Genomic DNA, 22,886 nt, shown 5'->3' on the forward strand with positions numbered 1-22,886 from the left:
ATTTTTCTTAATTCTTTTCTGCTATTCACTGAGTAATCCAATTACCCTATCTTTTTGTTTTCTGATTCTTCTGCCAGTTCAACTCTTCTATTGGACCCCTCTAGTGAGTTTTTATTCAGTATTTGTACTTTTCAACTCTATATTTCTATATGGTTGCCTTTTATTGATGTTCTTCATTTATTTATACATTTCTTCCTGATATTCTTTAGTTACTTGTCCTTGTCCATGTTTTGCTTTAGCTCTCTGTTCACATTTAAGACTGTTGATTTAAAGCGTTGTCTAGTAAGTCCATATCTATGCTTACTTAAAAGTGGTTTCTATAAATTTTCTTTATTCCTGTGAATAAACTATGCTTTCTTTTTTTTGTTTGCATTGAAATTTTTTGTTGAAGACTGAGCATTTTAAATATTATAATGTGGTAACTGTGGAAATCAGATTCACATCTGTCTTCAAAGTTTGCTGTTGTTGATTGTTGGGGCCACCATAGTTATTAATTTGTTTAGTGACTTTTTCAAACTATTTTTTGAAATAAAAGACTGTATTTCTTGTCATCTGTGGTCACTGAAATCTCTATTTCGTTATCTTAGCAGTCAAGCAACGATCTGGCAAAAATTTCCTTAAACACCTTGAGCAAAAAGACCTCCCCCCACAAATCTTTGGAGATCTCTGAGCCAAAATGCACCTTCAGTGCTAAGCCTGTTCACCTACACCTCTGCCTTCACCTTCAATTTCTGCTTATGCAGAGTCCAGAGTCAGCTAAAGGCATAAGCCTAGGCTCCTCTCACAGTTCTCCTGAGCATGTGTTTGGCCCTGGGGATGTGCATCGCACTCTGGATTCCCTAGCATCTGCGGCACCCCTTCAAAGGCCTTAATTCCCTTAAGAATATTCCTCTAGAGTCTCAGCCTTGCCGCTGCTGCCGCCGCCGCCCAGAGACTGCTGAGCCCCTGTTCGTCCACAGCCACCACCCACTCCGGACACAGAACATCCAGTCACGGATAAAAATGAGCTGGTTCAGAAGGCCAAACTGGCCGAGCAGGCTGAGCAATATGATGACATGGCAGCCTGCATGAAGTCTGTAACTAAGCAAGGAGCTGAATTATCCAATGAGGAGAGGAATCTTCTCTCAGTTGCTTATAAAAATGTTGTAGGAGCCCGTAGGTCATCTTGGAGGGTCGTCTCAAGTATTGAACAAAAGACGGAAGGTGCTGAGAAAAAACAGCAGATGGCTCGAGAACACAGAGAGAAAATTGAGACGGAGCTAAGAGATATCTGTAATGATGTATTGTCTCTTTTGGAAAAGTTCTTGATCCCCAATGCTTCACAGGCAGAGAGCAAAGTCTTCTATTTGAAAATGAAAGGAGATTACTACCGTTACTTGACTGAGGTTACTGCTGGTGATGACAAGATAGGGATTGTGGATCAGTCACAACAAGCATACCAAGAAGCTTTTGAAATCAGCAAAAAAGAAATGCAACCAACACATCCTGTCAGATTGGGTCTGGCCCTTAACTTCTGTGTTCTATTATGAGATTCTGAACTCCCCAGAGAAAGCCTGCTGTCTTGCAAAGACTGCTTTTGATGAAGCCATTGCTGAACTTGATACATTAAGTGAAGAGTCATACAAAGACAGCATGCTAATAATGCAATTACTGAGAGACAACTTGATATTGTGGACATCGGATACCCAGGGAGACGAAGTTGAAGCAGGAGAAGGAGGAGAAAATTAACCGGCCTTCCAACTTTTGTCTGCCTCATTCTAAAATTTACACAGTAGACCATTTGTCATCCATGCTGTCCCACAAATAGTTTTTTGTTTATGATTTATGACAGGTTTATGTTACTTCTATTTGGATTTCTATATTTCCCATGTGGTTTTTATGTTTAATATTAAGGGAGTAGAGCCAGTTAACATTTAGGGAGGTATCTGTTTTCATCTTGAGGTGGCCAATATTGGGATGTGGAATTTTTATACAAGTTATAAATGTTTGGCATAGTACTTTTGGTACATTGTGGCTTCACAAGGGCCAGTGTAAAACTGCTTCCATGTCTAAGCAAAGAAAACTGCCTACATATTGGTTTGTCGTGGTGGAGAATAAAAGGGATTATTGGTTCCAGTCAGAGGTGTAGTAATTGTGGGTACTTTTAAGGTTTGGAGCACTTTACAAGGCTGTGGTAGAAACACACCCCATGGATACCACATGTTAAACCATGTATATCTGTGGAATACTCAGTCTCATTGTGCACACCTTTGACTACAGCTGCAGAAGTTTTCCTTTAGATAAAGTTGTGACCCATTTTACTCTGGATAAGGGCAGAAACAGTTCACATTCCATTTTTTGTAAAGTTACCTGCTGTTAGCTTTCATTATTTTTGCTACACTCATTTTATTTGTATTTAAATGTTTTAGGCAACCTAAGAACAAATGTAAAAGTAAAGATGCAGTAAAAATGAATTGCTTCATGTATATCAAGCACAGCAGTAAAACAAAAACCCATGTATTTAACTTTTTTTTAGGTTTTTTGCTTTTGTGATTTTTTTTTTGATACTTGCCTAACATGCATGTGCTGTAAAAATAGTTAACAAGGAAATAACTTGAGATGATGGCTAGCTTTGTTTAATGTCTTATGAAATGTTCGTGGATAATCCAAGCATAATTGTTAAGAACACGTGTATTAAATTCATGTAAGTGGAATAAAAGTTTTATGAATGGACTTTTCAACTACTTTCTCTACAGCTTTTCATGTAAATTAGTCTTTTGGTTCTGAAACTTCTCTAAAGGAAATTGTACATTTTTGAAATTTATTCCTTATTCCCTCTTGGCAGCTAATGGGCTTTTAGTAAGTTTAAACAAAAAATTTATCATAACAACAAAAAATACTACTAATATAACTACTGTTTCCATGTCCCATGATCCCGTCTCTTCCTCCCCACCCTGAAAAAAATGAGTTCCTATTTTTTCTGGGAGAGGGGAGATTGATTGGAAAAAAATGTTAATATGTTCCATTTAAAATTTTGGTATATGGCATTTTCTAACTTAGGAAGCCACAATGTTCTTGGCCCATCATGACAATGGGTAGCATTAACTATAAGTTTTGTGCTTCCAAATCACTTTTCGGTTTTTAAGAATTTCTTGATACTCCTACAGCCTGCCTTCGATTTTGATCCTTTATTCTGTTTGTCAGGTGCACAAGATTACCTTCCTTTTTTAGCCGTCTGTCTTGTCACCAACCATTCCTACTTGGTGGCCATGTACTTGGAAAAAGGCCGCATGATCTTTCTGGCTCCACTCAATGCCTAAGGCACCCTGCTTCCTTTGCTTGCATCCCACAGACTATTTCCCTCATCCTATTTACTGCAGCAATTGTCTCCTTAGTTGACGAGATTGTGTTTATCTCCCTTTAAAACCCTACCTATCCTGAATGATCTGTCATTGTCTGCCTTTAAAATCCTTCCTCTTTCTTCCTTCTCTATTCTCTAAATAATGATGGGGCTAAATTATACCCAAAGCTCGCTTTACAAAATATTTCCTCAGTACTTTGCAGAAAACACCAAACAAAAATGCCATTTTAAAAGAGGTGTATTTTTTCTTTTAGAATGTAAGCTCCTCAAAAGCAGGGACAATGTTTTCCGTATGTTCTACTGTGCCTAGTATACTGTAAATGCTCAATAAATACTGATGATGGGAGGCAGTGAGTCTTGATGATAAGGGTGAGAAACCGAAATCCCAAAAACTGTTTAGTTGCTTGTTTTATTATGACCTCAGATTAAATTGGGAAATATTGGCCCTTTTGAATAATTGTCCCAAATATTACATTCAAATAAAAGTGCAATGGAGAAAAAAAGAAAAGGATATTCCTCTCCAGCTTTCTCCTTTCCAGCTGTTGGGTCTGTCCACCATCCCTTGCATTAGCTGGCCATCCATCTTTAAGTGCTTTTTACAGAGGCTGCCTGGAAAATCACTCTATTCCAAGGGAGCGCAACAAAGGGAAAGGCTATCTATCAATCCCTCAGACAACCACTAGACAGGTCAAAATGCATAACCACAAGTTTTGAGAAAAAAATGTCTACATTGCCTCTCTGACACTAGCAAGCCATTCCAGGAATGTGAGTTGTCACCCCCACAGTTACTGCTGATCTAGGGAGTGGGAGATAGCAGGCGGGTAAGCAAAAACTGCCACGATGCTTTATCATCTGTTTTTCGCAGCCTCTTTCTTCATTAAGCACTCCTTTGATTGCAATATGTTTTTGACTGGATCCCAGAATCCCAAAAAAGTTGATATTTCAGGCCGGGTGCAGTGGCTCAGCCTGTAATCCCAGCACTTTGAGAGGCCAAGGTGGGCGGATCACCTGAGGTCAGGAGTTTGAGACCAGCCTGGCCTACATGGTGAAACCCCATCACTACTGAAAATACAAAAAATTAGCTGGGCATGGTGGTGTGGTGGTGAGTGCCTGTAATCCCAGCTACTCGGGAGGCTGAGGCAGGAGAATCACTTGAACCCGGGAGGCAGAGGTTGCAGTGAGCCTAGATTGTGCCACTGCACTCTAGCCTGGGCAACAGCGTGAGACTGTCTCAAAAAAAAAAAAATAAAGTTGATTATCTCAGATTTTGCTAGCTTAGTGGGTGCCTCATTTGGATGACCAATTTCTGAAGCACCCTAGTCCACCATTTCTGTGACATCACTTCACACTCACTATTTAAACCTATCAAGCAGATGTTTTTGTTTGTTTTTTTCCCTCCAGAAATCCTCCTTTAATTCTCCTGATAGTCATTTCTCTTCTTTTCTAAACTCCTTCTGCCTGTTAGTAGACTTTTATTATTGCACTGATCAAGTTGTATTTATTGTATTGCAATTTATTTATTATTGTTACATTTAACTTCTCTCTTACAGTGGAAGATTCTTGAGGGCAGTAGTGACTTTTAACAAGGGAATCTGGCACTTAGAACAGAACCCGGTTCCTGGAACAGTGCTGGGCACATCATAGCTGCTAAAAAAAATGCCTGTGTAATTGAATTGACACCAATTGCCTAGTTCACAGACAGGCATATAAACAGGGGTTTTAAAATAAAGTGATTGAACTCAAAAGAACAAAGTGCTCAAGCATCCACTGAGAACATCACAATGACGACTACTTTGCTCATTTGCTGAGAGAAAATAACTTCTTTCTTCTTTGCTGTTTCGGTCTCTCTTGTGTTATAAACTATCCTGAGAAGAGATTCATTTTATTTCCATGTAAAAAGACTGGGCGGAGAGAAGGCACTATAAACTAGATTAGCACTTCAGGAAACTGTCTTATAACACACCCCATTCTGGCCTTTGTGGATGATAGTATAGCAATGGGAACCCATGAGACATTTTCTTCTTCCTTTTACTTTTCCTCCCTCTGGTCATCCTCCTTCTCCCCCTTCCTTCAAAATTTAGTCATTATAATTTTCTGGCTCTGCTAGCTGTTTTTCATATATATATATATTTTTTACCACACATAATTCTCACAGGAGCATGATAGGCACACGTAATATCTCTGCTGGCTGTGTTCCCTGCCTCATCTTGTGTCTAGCGTAGGGGCCAATCAGACATGGTACTAAATGAATGGGTATGCTGAGGTAGAGGAGGGTGGTACATGGCATTTCAGCTCTTCTCCAGGTAGAATTCACGACTACTTTGTGTTCAAATCTACACCGAATGTGCCTCTAACCACTGGACATACTTAGTCTACACGGCTTGCTTTCCCATACAACTAAGAGCTTCCCAGGATTAATGATCATGTCTCATTGATCTTTGTGTCTCTGGGGACAGAACAATTTATCCAAGGAACATTTATGTATGAATAAATGAATATATTGGCAAGACAAATTCTAGAGGGATTTAAGTCAGACCGAGGAATCTAGGCTGAATATAGCAAATGTCATTCTACCCTGTGATGGTGTAAGTGGGCCAGACACTCAACAATATGTCTTGAGGAGAACTGTGGAGTTTTACCAGAGAAATCTGTGAGTACTAGTGACAGTAGGAATTCCTTTTCCTAGTTTTCTTAATTTCGTTTTTCTGCCAGAAAATATTATGAGTATACTCTTGTGAGAGGTGTTTTGTATCTCTCCTGAGCGGTATATTGTTGTGGCTTGCAAGCCACCCACAAATCTGATATTGGTTGCATTAAGATAGGCATTAATTACCAATAAAACATTGCTTTAGTTATACTTGCCAAATGTGAGACTTAGATCTGCTCCTTGCTAGACTCGTTTGCAAATAGTTTGAACATACTGTGTTCAAATACATATCAGTCATCATGAGCTAATTACCAAAATATGTATTCTCAACTCTTGAGAGGATCATTGTATAGGCTGGCATACCATCTCTTAAGATTTATTTCACACTGCTATTTTGGAATGAGGAAATCATTGATAAAATCTGGTTGCTATAAGTTTCAAACTGTACATTAGATTGCTATTGATATGGTCTGACCCCCACTGGCTGCTATGCCCCAATGCTTAGGCTGTACCCCTCTTCTGTGATCTCACACCTGGAGGAAGGTCCTCTCAGATGCTGTGGGTTCTGGAACCTCAGGAACTTCTGTTTTCATAGATTCTTCAGGCAGAGTCTGAGGATCTACTTTGTGTCCATGTCTACCTGATGCTGTAGAAGAAGGAAACCAACATTTGCCGAATCATTTCTACGAGACCCACAATGTGCTAAATGCTTTATACTGCAAAGCTCATTTATTCTTTTTTAAAAAGCCTGTGAGATAGGTGCTCTGAACCATTTTCTACACATGAAAGAATCGAGGTTCAGATAATTTAGGACACTAACTCCAAATGACTAACACATGTGTTTGTTATTTTTTATACTCCCCTGTGATGGTTAATACTGAATGTCAACTTGATTGGACTGAAGGATGCAAAGGATTGATCCTGGGTATGTCTGTGAGGATGTCGCCAAAGGAGATTAACATTTGAGTCAGTGGGCTGGGGAAGGCAGACCCACTCTTAATTTGGTGGGCACCATCTAATCAGCTGCCAGAGAATGTAAAGCAGGCAGAAAAATGTGAAAAGGAGAGACTGGCCGAGCCTCCCAGCCTACCTCTTTCTCCTATGCTGGATGCTTCCTGATCTTGAACATCGGACTCCAAGTTCTTCAGCTTTGAGACTTGGACTGGCTCTGCCTGCTCCTCAAGCTTGCAGACAGCCTACTGTGGGACCTTGTGATTGTGTAAGTTAACACTTAAAAAACTTCCCTTTTTATATATATACATACACACACATATATATATTAGTTCTGTCCCTCTAGAGAACCCCCTTACCACCACTATATCTATTTCTGCCCTTCTCTGTCTTGCTCTGTACCCCAGGAGGCTAGTTGCTATGAGCTGAGACACCTGGGCTTCCACACCAGCTAGTTTCCAGTTGGCTTGGTCAATGGGAGTTACTGGCAGGAGGTCAGAGGGTGGAAGGAGTATTTGGTATTATTCAACCTCCTTTCCTACTTTTGGCCAAGGTTCCGCCGGTTGCTGCCTCTCCCCACGACTTCAGCAACTGTCACTCTTGGTGACTCCAGGTCTTGATAGGCCCTGCTAATAGCAATTCTTTCCCTGGTCCTTTAGGCCTAGGGTTGATAATGACTTCCACATTTTCATAGTCTCAGGATGCCTCAACATTCCTGGTTTTCCATATCTTAGCCCATATTCTGTAAGTTACATTTTATTAAAGTGTCTGAGACATTTGAGGTAGAATCTGTTTTCTGCTGAAGCCCTAACTGATACTCCAAATATCATAGTTGATAAATACTATGCTGGAATTGGAATTCTATCTCCTTTTTCTTTCTATTTCCTAAGTCTTTCTATCTTTTAAGATTGTGTTCTCTCTGCTGGCTTACATTGTCTCATTATTTCATTTTATGTGAAGTGATTTTAGGAGCCTCTCTCTGAAGGAAGATGCTGAGGCCACTGAGCTCAGCCTGACATAGTCTTGCAAACAGTGGTGCCAGACACGAATATGAGTCAACCTAAGAAGTAAACCCAATATTTAACCAGGCGTAGCTGAAAAATCAAATTGAGGATGCAAGGATACCATTAATTAAACAAGAAAGAAACATGAATGATTAAACAACATTGAAGTGGTATTTGAATGACTTTTGTTTTAGATGCCGTGTTGCAAACATACTTTCAGAAAATAGTTTACTTCCCTGTCCCAGGAGTATCTTTCCTCTCATCTTTGGCATTCTCACGGCCGATTTGTCTCATAAGAAATTCCTTTAAGTCACAGGCATTTCTGTGACTCTATTCTTTTCTACCTCATCTCAATGGTATCCAGTATTTTTCTCCAGTCTAGGGGCTGGGTCACAGATGAGATGTGGCTTATCGGTGGTGTTATTTCTACTGCAGCTCTACTGTCCTTCATTATTTTGGTTTCCAGTTTCTTTTCATTTCATTTCTTTCACATATCATGTCTAAAATTATTGCTTTACTGAAAGACCCTTTGGGGTAAAATATTTTCTTTTATTTTATGTAAATATTCTTCCTGTTGAAGGCCAGAGGGACAATATATGTTTAATTTCAGTGGCCTTCCTGCTTCTTGTCTCCATTTCACATACTTGGGTAATATGCTTTATGATATTCTTTCTTCCAGTTTTGCTAAAGTATAATTGACTTATACTGAAGTGCACATATTTTAAGTGGACAAAATGATGAATTTTGACATATATGTGTTTTTGTGTAAGTAAATGAGACACCAATATCACAGTGTCTTGACTACTGCAGCTTTATAAGAAGGTTTGAAGTCAGGTAGTATTAGTTATCTAGCTTTGTGATTCTGTATTGTGTTGGCTTCTATCTTTCCAGATATAAAGATATTTTCTATATTGTATTGTCTTTTATCTTTCCATATAAACTTTAAGATTAGTTTTTTGATATCCACAAAATAACTTGCTGTGGTTTTGATTGTGACTGCTTTGAGTCTATACATCAGGTTGGGAAGAACTGACATCTTAAGCAAATTGAGTCTCTCTATATGTGAATATCAACTATATCTTAATTTATTTACATCTTTAATTTCTTTCATCAGAATTTTGTAGACTTCCTTAAACAGATCATTGTATATATTTTGTTAGTTTTATACCTAAGTATTTCATTTTTTGATGCTAATGTAAAAGGTATTGTATTTTAAATTTCAAATGCAGTTCTTCATTGCTGGCATACAAGAAATAGATGTTTTAATATTAACTTTGTATCTTGCAACCTTGCGATAATTGCTTATTACTTCCAGGTGGGTTTTTTTTTGTTGTTATTTCTTTAAGATTTACTACATAAACAATCATGTCATCCATAAACAAAGATAGTTTTATTTCTTCTTTCTTAATCTGTACACCTTTTATTTTCTTCTATTATCTTATTGCATTAGACAAGACTTCCAGGACAATGTTGATCGAAGTGGTGAGAGGCAACATCCTTGTTTTGTTCCCAACTTAGGCAGAAAGCATCCAGTTTCTCACTATTAAGTATAGTCTTAGCTGTGGCTTTTCTGTAGATGTTCTTTATCAAGGGAACAAAGTTTCCCATATTGTAGCTTGCTGAGAGTTCATATCATGAATGCATGTTGAATCCTGTCAAATGCTTTCTTTTACTGATCATATAATTGTTCTTCTTTAGCCTTTGAACGTAATTGGTTATATTAATAGATTTTTGAATGTTAAACCAGCCTTGAACACCTGGGACAAATGCCACTTGATTGTGGTGAATAATAATTCTTTCTATACATTGTTGGATCCAGTGTGCTAATATTTTGTTTTTATGTTCAGCAGCAATTTTGTATGTATGTTCATGAGAATTTCATATAAATGGAAAGAGGCAATTTGGAGGGAGATGTGGCTTCTTATACTTAGAACAATTTTGAGTCTCAAACATGTTGCTTGTATCAGTAGTATTTTTTTTGTTATATTTGCTTTAAATAGCTAATTCTCACTCAAGATTTATTAACAATATATAAGAAAAATAGCTTTTTGTATTTATGTGTACATTGAACATTTCTATTGCTCTTTATTATTTCTTGGAGATCTGTTTCTATTTTCCTTTCAATCTCAAGGTCTTCATTTAACATTTCTTGGGTGCAGGTCTAAGAGTGATATATTTTCTCAGGTTTTCCATCTGCAAAACCTCTTTATTTAAAAATTTTTTTTACTAGGTATTGTATTCTAGGTTGACTTTTTAATCTATTACTTTGAAGATGGTGCTCCACTGTCTTCTGCCATGCCTTATTTCCAATGAGAAACCGTCTATCATTCTCACACTTGTTCTGTTCATAATGTGTCTATTTTCTCTGGCTGCTTGTATTAGTACATTCTTGCATTGCTATAATGAACTACATAAGACTGGTTAATTTATAAAGAAAAGAGGTTAACTCACAGTTCCACAGGCTATACAAGAAGCATGGCTGGGGAGGCCTCAGGAAACTTGCAATCATGGCAGATATTTTTAGAAACTCAGCATTTACCTAGATATGTTCTCTAAGATGCAGTGCCACAAGATGCCTCTTAGTGAATACGTGTTTGTGGTCAGCGAGTGTGGGTAATGCTATACACTGCATGCAGTGTCTTTCTTTATCTTGCTTTTCTGGAGATGCACAAACGTGTTAATGTAGTAAAGACGGAATTTTGTTTAGCCCCAAAGTTTTAAAACAACTTTGAATATGGAACACATTTTTCCCCATGATTCATCTAGTAACATTCGAAGAAAGTATTATTCCATAGATCACATTTTGGGAAATGCCTCATTAGGTTGTCAGTGTTTTCAACGTGCTTAATGGCAGCATGAGAGTAAGAAAGCCAAGTGTTGTGCTATGGGGCGGTGGCTACCAGTGGCTACCGCAAGTCAATATAATATGTTCAGCTCCATGGGAGGAGCTGCCACTTTAGATTTATACTGCTTTGATAACTTGCTTTTTTAAAATAACTGACACGGGAATGATTTCACGTTACCCTGCGTTGACAAAGATTTGTTCTGACCTTCTACTGGGAGCTAATCGGAAATCCAATTTGAAGTTAAGCCAACAAACTCCTGGTTCTCCTTCTTTTCCTTATTTATCGATAGTATTAATAAAATCCAAAGGACTCTCTTGTCCTTTTAAATCTTGCCAATATAAAGCAATATATCTTATGTATAAGATCCCACTCTATTCTAGGTGAAATCTTAAACATAAATCTCACCTATAGCAGACTGGGCTGTTACACATAAGTAATATATAATACATAATTCTATGATAGTGTCCAATTTTAACAGACAAAGAAACAAAGGATAAAATAATTTTAGAAACTTGCTTATGGTCAAATAGAAGTGGAGCCAGAATTCTAAGGTAGGTATTTCTAACTCAAACACAGTGGAGTGTTCCACCCTAAATCTTACTTCCCAGAAAGTGTTGTTTCCCTGCCTTTAAGGTTTAACAAAAAATATGCTGTGCAATAAAATACACCCAAACAAAATCGTTTAAAACAGATACTTTTTCTCATGGGTCTGTGGATTGACTACTCTGGGTTAAACTCTGCTCTGTGCATCTATTATCCCCTTCTGGAAGCCGGTAGTTTAGTTGGAGCAAGCTCTTCTCGTGGTGACTGCAGAGGCGCAACAGGGCAAGGGAATCAAGAAGCTGCTTCTCAAGCCTTTGATCACTTTAGACCCATTATCTTTTCCTTGGTATCTTATTATTTTCATCCTTTTAAGAGTGTCTTTTTCTGAAGTGGAAGCATCACTTGAGCCCAGGGGGTTGAGGCTGCAGTGAGCTATTGCACCACTGTACTCCAGCCTGGGTGACAGAGCAAGAGCCTGTTTTTAAAAAGTGTCTTTTGAACATCAGAAGTTTTTAATTTTGATGAAATTCAATTTATATATTGTTTACTCAATTGCATTTTTGGCATAGTATCTAACAACACTTTGCAGAATTCAAGGTTATGTCGATTGTCTATGTCTTCTTCTAGAAGTTTCATAGACTTTACATTTAGGTCTATGACAATTTTAATATAATTTTTCAGTGAGATGTAAACACATGGCTCAGAGTTTCTTTTTAATTACTTTGGCATAGATATTCAATTATTCCAGCATAATTTGTTGAAAGCACAATTCTTTCTTCAGTAAATTGTCTTTCTACCTTTGTTAAAGATAAACTCACAATAGATGTGTGGTATAACTCTGGGTACTCTGTTCTGTTCGATCTTTTCTTCAATAACACCATCTTTATCACCACAACTTTATAATACCAGGTAGCAGGAGTACACTAACTCTTCTTTTTCTGAATAGCTTTTGACAATTCTAGTTTCTTTTCCGCATAAATTCTAGATTCAACTTGTCAACCATGTGTGAAATCATATATAGAATATTGGCACATTGATATGTATTGTTTCCTGGGACCTTGGTAAAGCCACTTGTTAGTTCTACATACAGAAACAGTTTTAGTTCTTCTTTTGTGAACCTATATGTCTTTTATTTCTTTTTATTGCTTTATTTTGCTGACCAAGATCTTCTGTTAAAAAAAAAAAAGGGCTGTGCATGGTAGCTCACATCTATAATCTGAGCACTTTGGGAGGCTGTGGGTGGGAGCATCATTTGAGCCCAGGAGATTGAGACCATGTTGGGCAACAAAGTGAGACCATCTCTACAAAAAATAAAAATATTAGCTGGATGTAGTGCCGCAAACTTTTGGTCCCAGCTACATGGGAGGCTGAGGTGGGAGGATCTCTTGAGCCTGGGAGGTGGAGGCTGCAGTGAGCCATAATCACACTACTGCACTCCAGCCTGGGCAACAGAGTGAGACCCTGTCTAAAAAAAAAAAAGCTGAATTAAAATGGTGAGAACAGATATCCTTAGATGTTATTATTTTCAGAGAAAAGCATTTAATACTTCATCATTGTGTATGACATTAAGTGTAGGTTATTTTGTAGGTGTTCTTTAGGAAGTTGAGGAAGTTCCCTTTTATTCCCAGTATGCTTAGAGTTTTTATCACAAATGGATGTGTATGTTGTCAAAGACTTTTTCTATATCTATAGATCTATTGGTTTATTTTTCTGTTAACAGAGTGAATTACATTGATCTAATTTTGCATGTTGATCCAGACTTACATTCATAAGTCACACTTGGTGGTGATGTATTATCCCTTTTATGAATTGTTGAAATTGGTTTGCTAGTATGTTGCCGAGAATTTTTGCATTAATGTTCATGTGGGATACTATTCTTTAGTTTTCTTTTTCTTGTACTGTCATTGTCTCATTTGGTATCTTGGTAACATAATACCACATGAGCTAATAAAATAGTTGCAAAACAGCCCTTACTTTATATATTCTGAAATATTTTCATAGGATTTGTACTTTTTACTTCTTAAATGTGTGGAAGAATTCAACAGTAAAACTAACAGTCTGTGAAATTTTCTTTGCTGAATGTCTTTCCTATAAATGTAATTTTTTTCTTTTCTTTCCTTTTTTTTTTTTTTTTGTAAAGACAGAGTCTTGCTGTCACTCAGGCTGGAGTGCAGTGATGCAAACATGGCTCACTGTAGCCTCAACCTCCCAGGCCCAAGCATCCCCCACCTCAGCCTCTGGAGTGACTGGGACCACAGGCACATGCCACCACGCTCAGCTAATATTTGTATTATTTGTAACAATGGGGTCTTGCTATGTGGACCAGGATGATCTCAAACCCCTGGGCTCAAGTGATCCTCCCACCTTGGCCTCCCAAATTGCTGGGGTTTCATGTGCAAACCACCACTCCCAGCCTATTTAATTTCTTTAATAAATATTTTACTATCCCAGATGTTTGTGTCTTCTTGAATGAATCCAGTGTTTCAAAGCACTTTTCCAGTTCATTTAACATGTCAAATTCATGAGCATAGAGTTTGTAGTAGTTCGTTATCCTTTTTAGTTGGTCTGTAGAATTTGCCATGATGTGCTTCTTTCATTTCTGATACTTTAAATTCATGTTTTCTTTATTTTTGGTTAGTCTAGGTAGAGGTTTATCAATGTAATTATTTTTTCTCAAAGGTCCTGCTCTTGGTTTTATTGATTATCTCTATTTTAGGGAAGAAAGAAAGTTCTCAATTTCATCAATTTGTGGTAATATTATTATTATTTACTTTCTTCTGCTTATTTTCAATTTAATTTGATTTTTCAAAGTTTCTTAAGGTACCCTAATCATTGATTTGGGATCTTTTCTTTTATAATATGAAGACTTAATGCTATAAAATTTTCTCCAACGACAGTTTCAGCAGCATTCCACACAGCATGCATTTTGTTATATTTTATTTTCATTTTCATTCATTTTAAACCATTTTCTAATTTTTCTTGTAATTTGTTCTTTGAGCCATTGGCTAGAAATGTACTATTTAATTTTCAAATATTTGAAGATACCTTGATTTCTTCTTAATTCTATAATATATGAACATATTTTGTACAATTTAAATTTCATCCAATTTGTTAAGATTTGCTTTTTTTGTGCCCAGATTACGGTGTAAACTGGGGAATGTTCCATGTGATCTTGAAAAAAAGTTGTATTCTGCTTTTTGGAGGACGTTCTGTAAATATCAATTAATTCAAGTTGATTGCCAGTGCTGTTCTGGCCATCTGATCTATCTTCCTCTGTCTATATTCTTACAGATTTTCTGTCTACTTGATTTTATAAGTATCAGAATAAGTATATGTAAGTATACTTATATTCTGAGATATAAGTATCAGAATCTCCACTAATATGTGTGGATTTGTTTGCTTCTCCTTTCAGATCTATCAATTTTTGCCTAATCCATATTAAAATCTTCTTTTTAGGTATACAGACATTTAGGATGTTTATATTTCTTTGATAATTAACCTCTCTGTGATTACATAGTGGTCCTCTTTACCTTTGTTAATATTCTTAAATATTAATATAGCTTCTGCAGCTTTCTTCTGGTTACTTTTTACATGGTACCTATCTTTCTATACTTATATTTTTAACGTATTTTTGTATTTATATTTAAAATGTGTTTGTTGCAGACAGTTAGTCTTTTGTCAATTCATTCTACCAGTCTCTTTTTAAATAAATTGCTTATACCATTTCTATTTAATGTAATTATTGATAAATTTGGATTAAAACCTTCTACCTTATTATATCTTAATAAGATATATGTTAAATTAATATGTTAACATCTTCTTCCAATTTTTTATTGTATTTTGTTTTCTTTTTCCCTTTTTGCCTTTGTTTAGATTGCTTATTTTTATGATTCAATTTTATATCCATTATTGGCTTAATATTTATATATCCTTTTGAAATTGTTTTAAAAATTTACCTAGGGTTTAAAATTTAGGTAATTGGAGTATACCTTCAAAAATATTATGCCATCTTATTTGTTGTGCCACATATATTTTACTAATATACTCTCAATTCTTAAATGACATCCTTTATGCTATTTTTGTCATACCCTTTTACTTTTACAGATGTTATAATCACAAAATACATTGCTACTATTTTGGCTTTAGGCTGTCAGTTGTTTTTTAGAGTTGTTAAGAACAAAATAAATTTTATATTTATCTTCATTTATTTTATTTATAGCATCATACATCAATTTGTATAGATTTAAATTATCTGTGGTATTGTAATTGTTGTTGATTGAAGAACTTCCTCGCATATTTCTTGTAGTCACAGGTCTAAGAGCAATGAAGTCTTTCACTTTTGTTTTACTGTGGAAATGTTTATTTTTCTTTCTGAATTAAAAGACATCTTGGCTAGATATAGAATTCTGAATTAACATTTTCGCCCTTTTGACACTTTAGAGATGTCACTCCATTTTCCTCTGGCTTGCATAGTTCCTGAAGGTAAGTCAGCTGTAATTCTTTTCCTTGTTTATCTGTAGGTAATGTTTTTATTTTCTATGACTGCTTTCTAGATTTTATCTGTATCGAGTTTTCAGTAGTTTGAAAATAATATGTGTAGATGTTTTCTGTTTAAGCATGTTTTTATTTTGTTCTTTATTGGCTTATTATTCTCTGAGCATTTTAGATCTATGGTTTGGTCATAATTTTGGAAAATGTTTGATTATTTCTTCAAATATTTCTTCACTATCTTCCCCTACTTAGATTCCAATTACACATATGTTACATCATTTGACATACTGTCCCATCACTTTTGGATGGTCTGTACTTTTTTTTTTTTTTCTATTTTTTTTGTGTTTCTATTTGTATCATTTCTATTGCTGGATACTCAGTTTTACTGATTATTTCCTTATCTGTTCCAAATCTACTAATGACACTATAAAATACTTTCTTTAACTTCTAGAATTTCCTTTGGTTCATTCTTTAGAGTTTTATCTCTCGGCTTATGTAACCCACCTGTTATTTGTTGTGAAATACTTTTTCCTTAGGGCTTTTAACATATAAATCTTAGTTATTTAAATTTCCTTTATGATATTTCTAACATTAGTGTCATATCTCTTTTGGTGTGTTGGTTTCTTAATCTCTTGATATTGTATTTTTTTTCCCTTGGTTGTTTTTATGCCTCATACTTTTTTGCTGAAAGTTGGACATCTTGTATAGTTCTGTAGAGAATAAGATAAATCATGTTTATACCTAAAAACTGGCATGTCTCTCCTTATGCTAGACCTTTTATGTAAGGGGCCAAGTCTATTCATGAGCTGAACTGGGTTGAAATTTGTTGTTGCTATGGTTACTTACACTGTGCTACAGCCTGGAAACTCTTTTCGCACATTCTTCAGTGGGGCAGGGTCCTGGTTTGCCAGATGATTTTTCTCTAAGTCTGTTCAACTTTCACTTTTAGTTATTTCTTTTATGCTGTATCTCAGAAAAAAAAAGCAAGTGTACATCCTTTTTGCTTTATGCCAGCAATATATCAATATTACTTGTTGCTTCATTTTTGTTAGTTTGATGTGGTGGTGTGGTGAAAATTATTGCCTTAGTATTAGGAACATGCTGTCTCCATGGTTCTTGGGATTTGTGCCTTCTCAATGATCCTTTTGTACTCTCAGTTTTATGGCTGGGTCTAGCACTTATTTCTTTACTTCTTTTATGATAGAAGATTGTTTTTCACTCTCTACTCCCACCTGTACTAGGCTTTCTATAATTTGATAATGTCAAGAGTTTTATTTATTTATTTTTTCCCTTCCAGTATAGTTCAATCTTTGTACTGTAAGAGTAATAGGGGATGTAGACAGGTATTTGTGCCTTTCTCATGACTACTTCTATTCCCCTACCCAAGGCCTGTGCCATGAGGGATGTTTTTTCTGCACTCCTCCTTCTCCCATTTATTTTATTTATTTATTTATTATTATTTTTTTTTTTGGTGAGCATTCAGTTAGAATCATGAAGGAGAGCCTTCAAGTGGATATAAATACCTCTTGTGTTTACAGAACCTAGGGATTCTATATTCTCTCACTAGCCCATGCACCATATCAAACAATTCATTAAAATCATTAGCTGAATTATTATTTCTGGTGTCTAGCAGTGTCCGCCTCAGGTAAGTAAGTGATTACATCCTGTTTCTATTTGAAGGTTCCTGTCTTTCTTTAGCTTTCAAGTTAACTCATTGTCCTGTGACCTTGGCTCTCTGATGGATTAAAAATAAATTGCAAATTTTCACATTTTTCAGGTTTTTCTTTGGCAAAAAATGATGATAAGAATGATGCTTTTTCTAATTTTCTACATTTTATATGGAATTTAGCAATCTGTTAAATAATTTTAGCAGAGAAGTGATACAAGTGATAGTCGCATGCTATTCTAGGGTCTAGCTTGTCTTGCTTTCTCCTATTTCTAAGATTTACTTGCGGTTTTCTCTCTATAACTCCTGCCAATTCTGTTTATTTTTGTCTCTTACTTTCTATATTTAAAGTGTGTTTCTTGTAGACTATGTAGATAGATAGATAACAGATAGATATAGATACAGATACATGAGGTTTCTTTTTTAAAATAATCTAATCTAATAATGTATCTTTTAAATAGCATATTGAAATCATTAATTTTAAAGTGATTATTGATATGCCTAATTAAACCTATCATCTTTGCATATATTTTCTATTGGTTCCATTTGTTCTTTGTTTATTTTTCTTTTATTTCTTCCTTCCTTGGACTCATTTGAGCATTTTTAAAATTTTATGTCTTCTATTGACTTATGCTCCTTTCTAAAAATTGCATTATATATTTAAAATAATGCTATTCTATCCCCCAAATAATATTATGCAATTTACCGTATAATTAGACAATCTTATATCACTATATTCCCAATTCCTCTCATCTACTTCTTATAATTTTGTTCTTGTATATTTAACTTTTATATTATATGTATCATAAATACACAATTCACTTCCACTATTTACTTTAAACATTAGTTATCTTTCAAGGAAATTTAAAGTAAGAAAAAACTTATTTCATCTCCATTTATTCCATTCCTTATACTATTTATTTCCTTGTGTATTTCCATGTTTCTGCTTGAAGTTTTTTTTTTTCAATGTTGCTTATAAAGTATGTCAGTTGGCAATGAATTACCTCAGTTTCTATTTATCTGAGAAATAATTATTTCTTCTTCACTTTTGAAGTTTATTTTCATTGAGTATAGAATTATGGTTTGGCAGTTTATTTCTCCCAGACTTTGAAGATGTGCCACTGGCTTCTTGCTTGCATGGTTACTAATGATAAGTCTGAAATAATTAATTTTATTTTCCTCTGTAGGTAATGTGCCTTTTTTCTCTATCTGTCTTCAAGATTTTCTTTTGTCTTCAGTTTGCAGCAGTTTGAATATCATTTGCCTAGTTGTGGCTTATTTGGTTTTTATGCTGTTTGCTCTCTGTGAGCTCTTAGGGTCTGTGGTTTGGTGTCTGTCACTAACTTTGGAAAAATCTTGGGAAATATTTCTTCAATATTTCTTCTTTCACAGTTTCTCTTCTCTTTACGAGGTTCTGATGAGTAGATCTTTTAATGTGGTTCATAGCCCTTGATGTTCTATTGTTTTGTCATTGCTATTGTTCTTTTCTTTTTCTCATTTTTCACTTTTTTTAGTTGAGTAGTTTCCATTCAACTTTTTCAGTTTGTTGACAGTTTCCTTAGCTATGTTGAGTGTACTGATTGGCCTGTTTAAGTCATTTTTCATCTCCATGACTGTGTTTTAGATTGTTAACGTTTTCATTTGATTCTTTCTTATAGCTTTTGTCTCTTTACTGAAATTCTCTATTTGACTTTTATGTTGTTTTTACTGGCAGAGCTGGATCTTCCTTTTCCTATAGAGTCTGAAGAGATTAATAGAGGAAAAGTCTGCAAAAGTTTGTGTCTCATCAGGGGAGTCTGGTTCTGACTATCGCTTTACCTCTTGCTTTTTCTTGCCTTCTGGCATGTACCTTAACCTGTTGTTTCTGTTGTTTTTGAAAGTCAGACGTATCGTATACCTAAGACAATGTTTTAATGTTGGAAGGTGGGTACAACTTTGTCTGCTAGGTTTTCAATGTGGAGTGGGTTGTGTTAATCTAGTTGGGGGTTGGGCTTGGTTTGATATTTGTTGTTTCTTTTGTTGCCCTCAGTGCACCAGGGGCTTCACGTTCCACCAGTAAAATGCAGTTGGTGTGTGAGCTAATAAACCGCAGCATTTTTTCTCAATGCTGACTCCAATTGTGGCTCTAGGTCTACATGTTTAGCTTTGTATTTTCACTATGCGCTGCATAGCAGAGAGGATATTTTTCTCTCATGGCGCTCAGTTCTATTTTCCTTCGTGTGCGCTCAGTGCTTGTTAGTACGATGTGAGAGGCAAAGGTGATACCTTGTCTGATGTTATGACTAAGCCTTTGCTCTGGGCAGTCACTGTGAATCTGGTTCCTGAGGGTGTGGCTTTTTCAAGTTTTTCCACCCATTTCCCAGAAGCTGGTGGCTATAGCATGTATTCCTGTCCCTCTCTCATAAGTAGTTTTTTTTTTCCTGGTCCCTTCTCCCAGCTGATGAGGGTTTTCTCCAGTGCCTACAGGCAACTATTTTTGTTGCCTTTTAATTAATCAAGATTTATTAAGATTTCTGTTCTGTAGAGAAAATAGGCAAATGGGTGTGGGCAGATCTCAATAATGACTCCTGTATCCTGCATCCACCAGCAATCTCCAAAGGGAAGCATTCTCAGGATTCTGCCTGACTTTCTCTGGGAGCACATCCTGAGATCCCGGAGGAAAAGCCTGCCAGAGGGTGTGCACCTCTCTCTGTCTGTGGCCTGTGGGGGTTTCACACTGTCACACTAGGCCATGCTCAGATTTTAGTAATTTATTAAAATGTTCTTGCTAAATTGTCTTACTGGCATTCAGAAGTACCTTGTTGGGTCTTGTTTCTCTCTGCCAGTGACTTACCCTCCAAATTCTCCGTTAGTTTTGTCTTATCATCTCAGTTCTTTAATGAGCTCAAGGACAGTCATGAATTTGAAGTCTTATGAACATTTTTCTTGTTGTAACAGTGCAAGCAACACTCTTCTAGATTTGTACATTGGAAACTGCTAGTTTCTTCCCATTACTGGAGTTTGGGGTTGGAGAGAAAGAAATATTGAAAGATAATTAGTGCCGCGGAGCACCCACTCAGAGCCACACACTGCGCCACATTACACATATCCTTTAATTTAATCATTACACAATCTTGAGGCATGAACCACCATTGTTATTATCACCATGCCTACCCATGCTTTTAACCATTTTATTTAGTCCCTTTTTGTTATCTCCTATATCATCACATCAGTCTCCTGAGGAAAGGGATCCGATTATCTTGATGCTGTTACATGGCCAGTACCTAGAGGACTATTTAGCACCTACCACACACTATATAAATGCTTGCTGAGTGAATTAATGCAAACACAGACCTCAGGCACATATAAGATAGTCTTTACATTCTCTCCTATTCCTTCTCATTCCCATCATCACTGATAGACTGGGATAGGCTAGGAAAGGATTTACATGCTAGTAAAGGCATGCATTCATTTATTGAATGTGTGAGGCTGAGAGAGTGGCGGGAAGGCAATCAGAGTGTGGGATCCGGGCAGGTGCCCTGCCTCTTTCTACCTTATTAATGGCTCTATTTTAGGAGATTGACTGTTCCCTTTGAGATGTGGCCTTGGTGCCTGCCTTAGGCTGTTTGACAACTTTGGGGCCATGCATTTTGGGCTGTGTTATTCTACCTGCTACTTCTCACACTCTCTGCCCCCTTCTTTCTCAATATTGTCTGTTTCCCAACACTTCAAAGTCTTGCTTCCTTACTGAAAATCAATTTTATCATAGGAACAGGATCGCCAGGTGGGGGGTGCAGGTGGTGATTTGCACAAAGGCGTGTGCATGGGTGAAAGGCAGCCCAGGCTGGGCTTGCTGAGGACAGTTAAGGCAGGGGCCGTGCCTACAGGGAGTGGTGTCCTTCAGATTTTCAGAAAGGCACTTTGCGAGTTGGTGCCGACCTTGACAATACAGAGGATTGAACCGGCCAGGGAGCAAATGCATGGAACAACCCTTCCCACTTTGAGCCCAAAATTTTTAGTAATTTTTCTAAGGTCATCAGGCTTCTTCTGGCTGCCTCCTTTTTTCTGTTTCTTTTTAAAAATTACTGTATTTTAAAATGTATTTTTATTTTTAATTGAAAAATTATAATTGTTTTAGAGGTAAAATGTGATATTTTGATATATGTATACATCATAGAATAATTAAATCAAGTAAATTAACATATCTATCACCTCTCATGCTCATCATTTTTTTGTGGTGAGAACATTTAAAATTACTGTCCTAGCAATTTTGAAATACACAATACATTATTATTCATGACAGTTACTACACTGCACAATATAACTCAAAAGCTTATTTTTCCATCTAACTGATACCTTCTACCCTTTGACCAACATCTCCCTGTCTCCCTGCTTCTGTTTCTCATGGTGTTTCCTCTCACATGCTTGTATTCTTCTCATTTTTGCTTCATCTCTCTCTTCCTTCTCTGGGTACCTCCAACCCCCAGCCCACATCACATCAGTTCTCGCTTTCCTTCCCCACCTCTATTTCATTTTTCACAGGTATTCTGAAACCAATCCTGATATCTGCACCTGCTCAGGAAATTAAAATATCTCATCTTTTTTGGCTGCTGCTTCACTGTGAGGCCAAACTGACAATCTGCTAACTGCAGCCCCAGAGCTAAATAACAGAATGTTTTGCAATCAGGACTAGAATCACAGTTGGTGGATTTTTTTTTTAGCTTTACAAAGCCAACAAAGCAAAAGAAAATGTCCCAGACCTCCCGCTGCCTTTCCACTCCCACCTGCCTTCTCCATTAAGCAGCCCTGGGGAGAGCCTGTCTAGGAGGTACAATCCAAGCCTCTATTTTCTATTCAGAAATGAGAAGGGGGTGTGTTCATGGACCTCTCTGCCCCTTTCTCCACCTTCTTTCTATCTTCCATCACTCACTCTTTGTGAGTAGTCTCACTCCCTCCTGAGCATGTGCCCTGCTGTCACATGCATTGAAAGGTACTCTGAGTAGTGTGTGAGAGATCTAAAAATCTAGGGGTCCAGGGACTGGGGGCCACCATTGGGCCTAGGGACACATTAGTTCTGTGACTGAATCTTATCTCTCTAAATGATGTGAACACTCTGCTTACAGATTGGGAGATGTGCAGATGAAGGAATGAATATGGAATACATCTCTCAAAGAATGACCGATACAGCTTCAGGACTGAGGATTGGAATGTCCACAGATGTCATGTGTCAAGCTGCCCTGATGGAACAGAATGAGAAGAAAAAGAATCTACTACCTCTTGAACCCACCAAGCACATCCCATCTCAGGATCTCTGCTCTTGCTGTTCTCTTTGCCTAAAACATTCTTCCCCCAGATCTGTGCATAGCCCCCTCACTCACCTCACTTAGATATCTGTTCAAATACCACTTGCAGACCATTC

At 36.7% G+C, this 22,886-nt stretch overlaps 1 pseudogene; it reads left to right on the forward strand.

Annotated features, from left to right (window-relative positions):
• Nucleotides 1-896: 896 nt before the first annotated feature.
• LOC100984401 (14-3-3 protein zeta/delta-like) lies at nt 897-2,720 on the forward strand (annotated as a pseudogene).
• The last annotated feature ends 20,166 nt before the right edge of the window (nt 2,721-22,886 follow it).

This window comes from Pan paniscus, chromosome 13 (assembly GCF_029289425.2).
Source record: "Pan paniscus chromosome 13, NHGRI_mPanPan1-v2.0_pri, whole genome shotgun sequence".
In the NCBI taxonomy this organism is placed as follows: domain Eukaryota; kingdom Metazoa; phylum Chordata; class Mammalia; order Primates; family Hominidae; genus Pan; species Pan paniscus.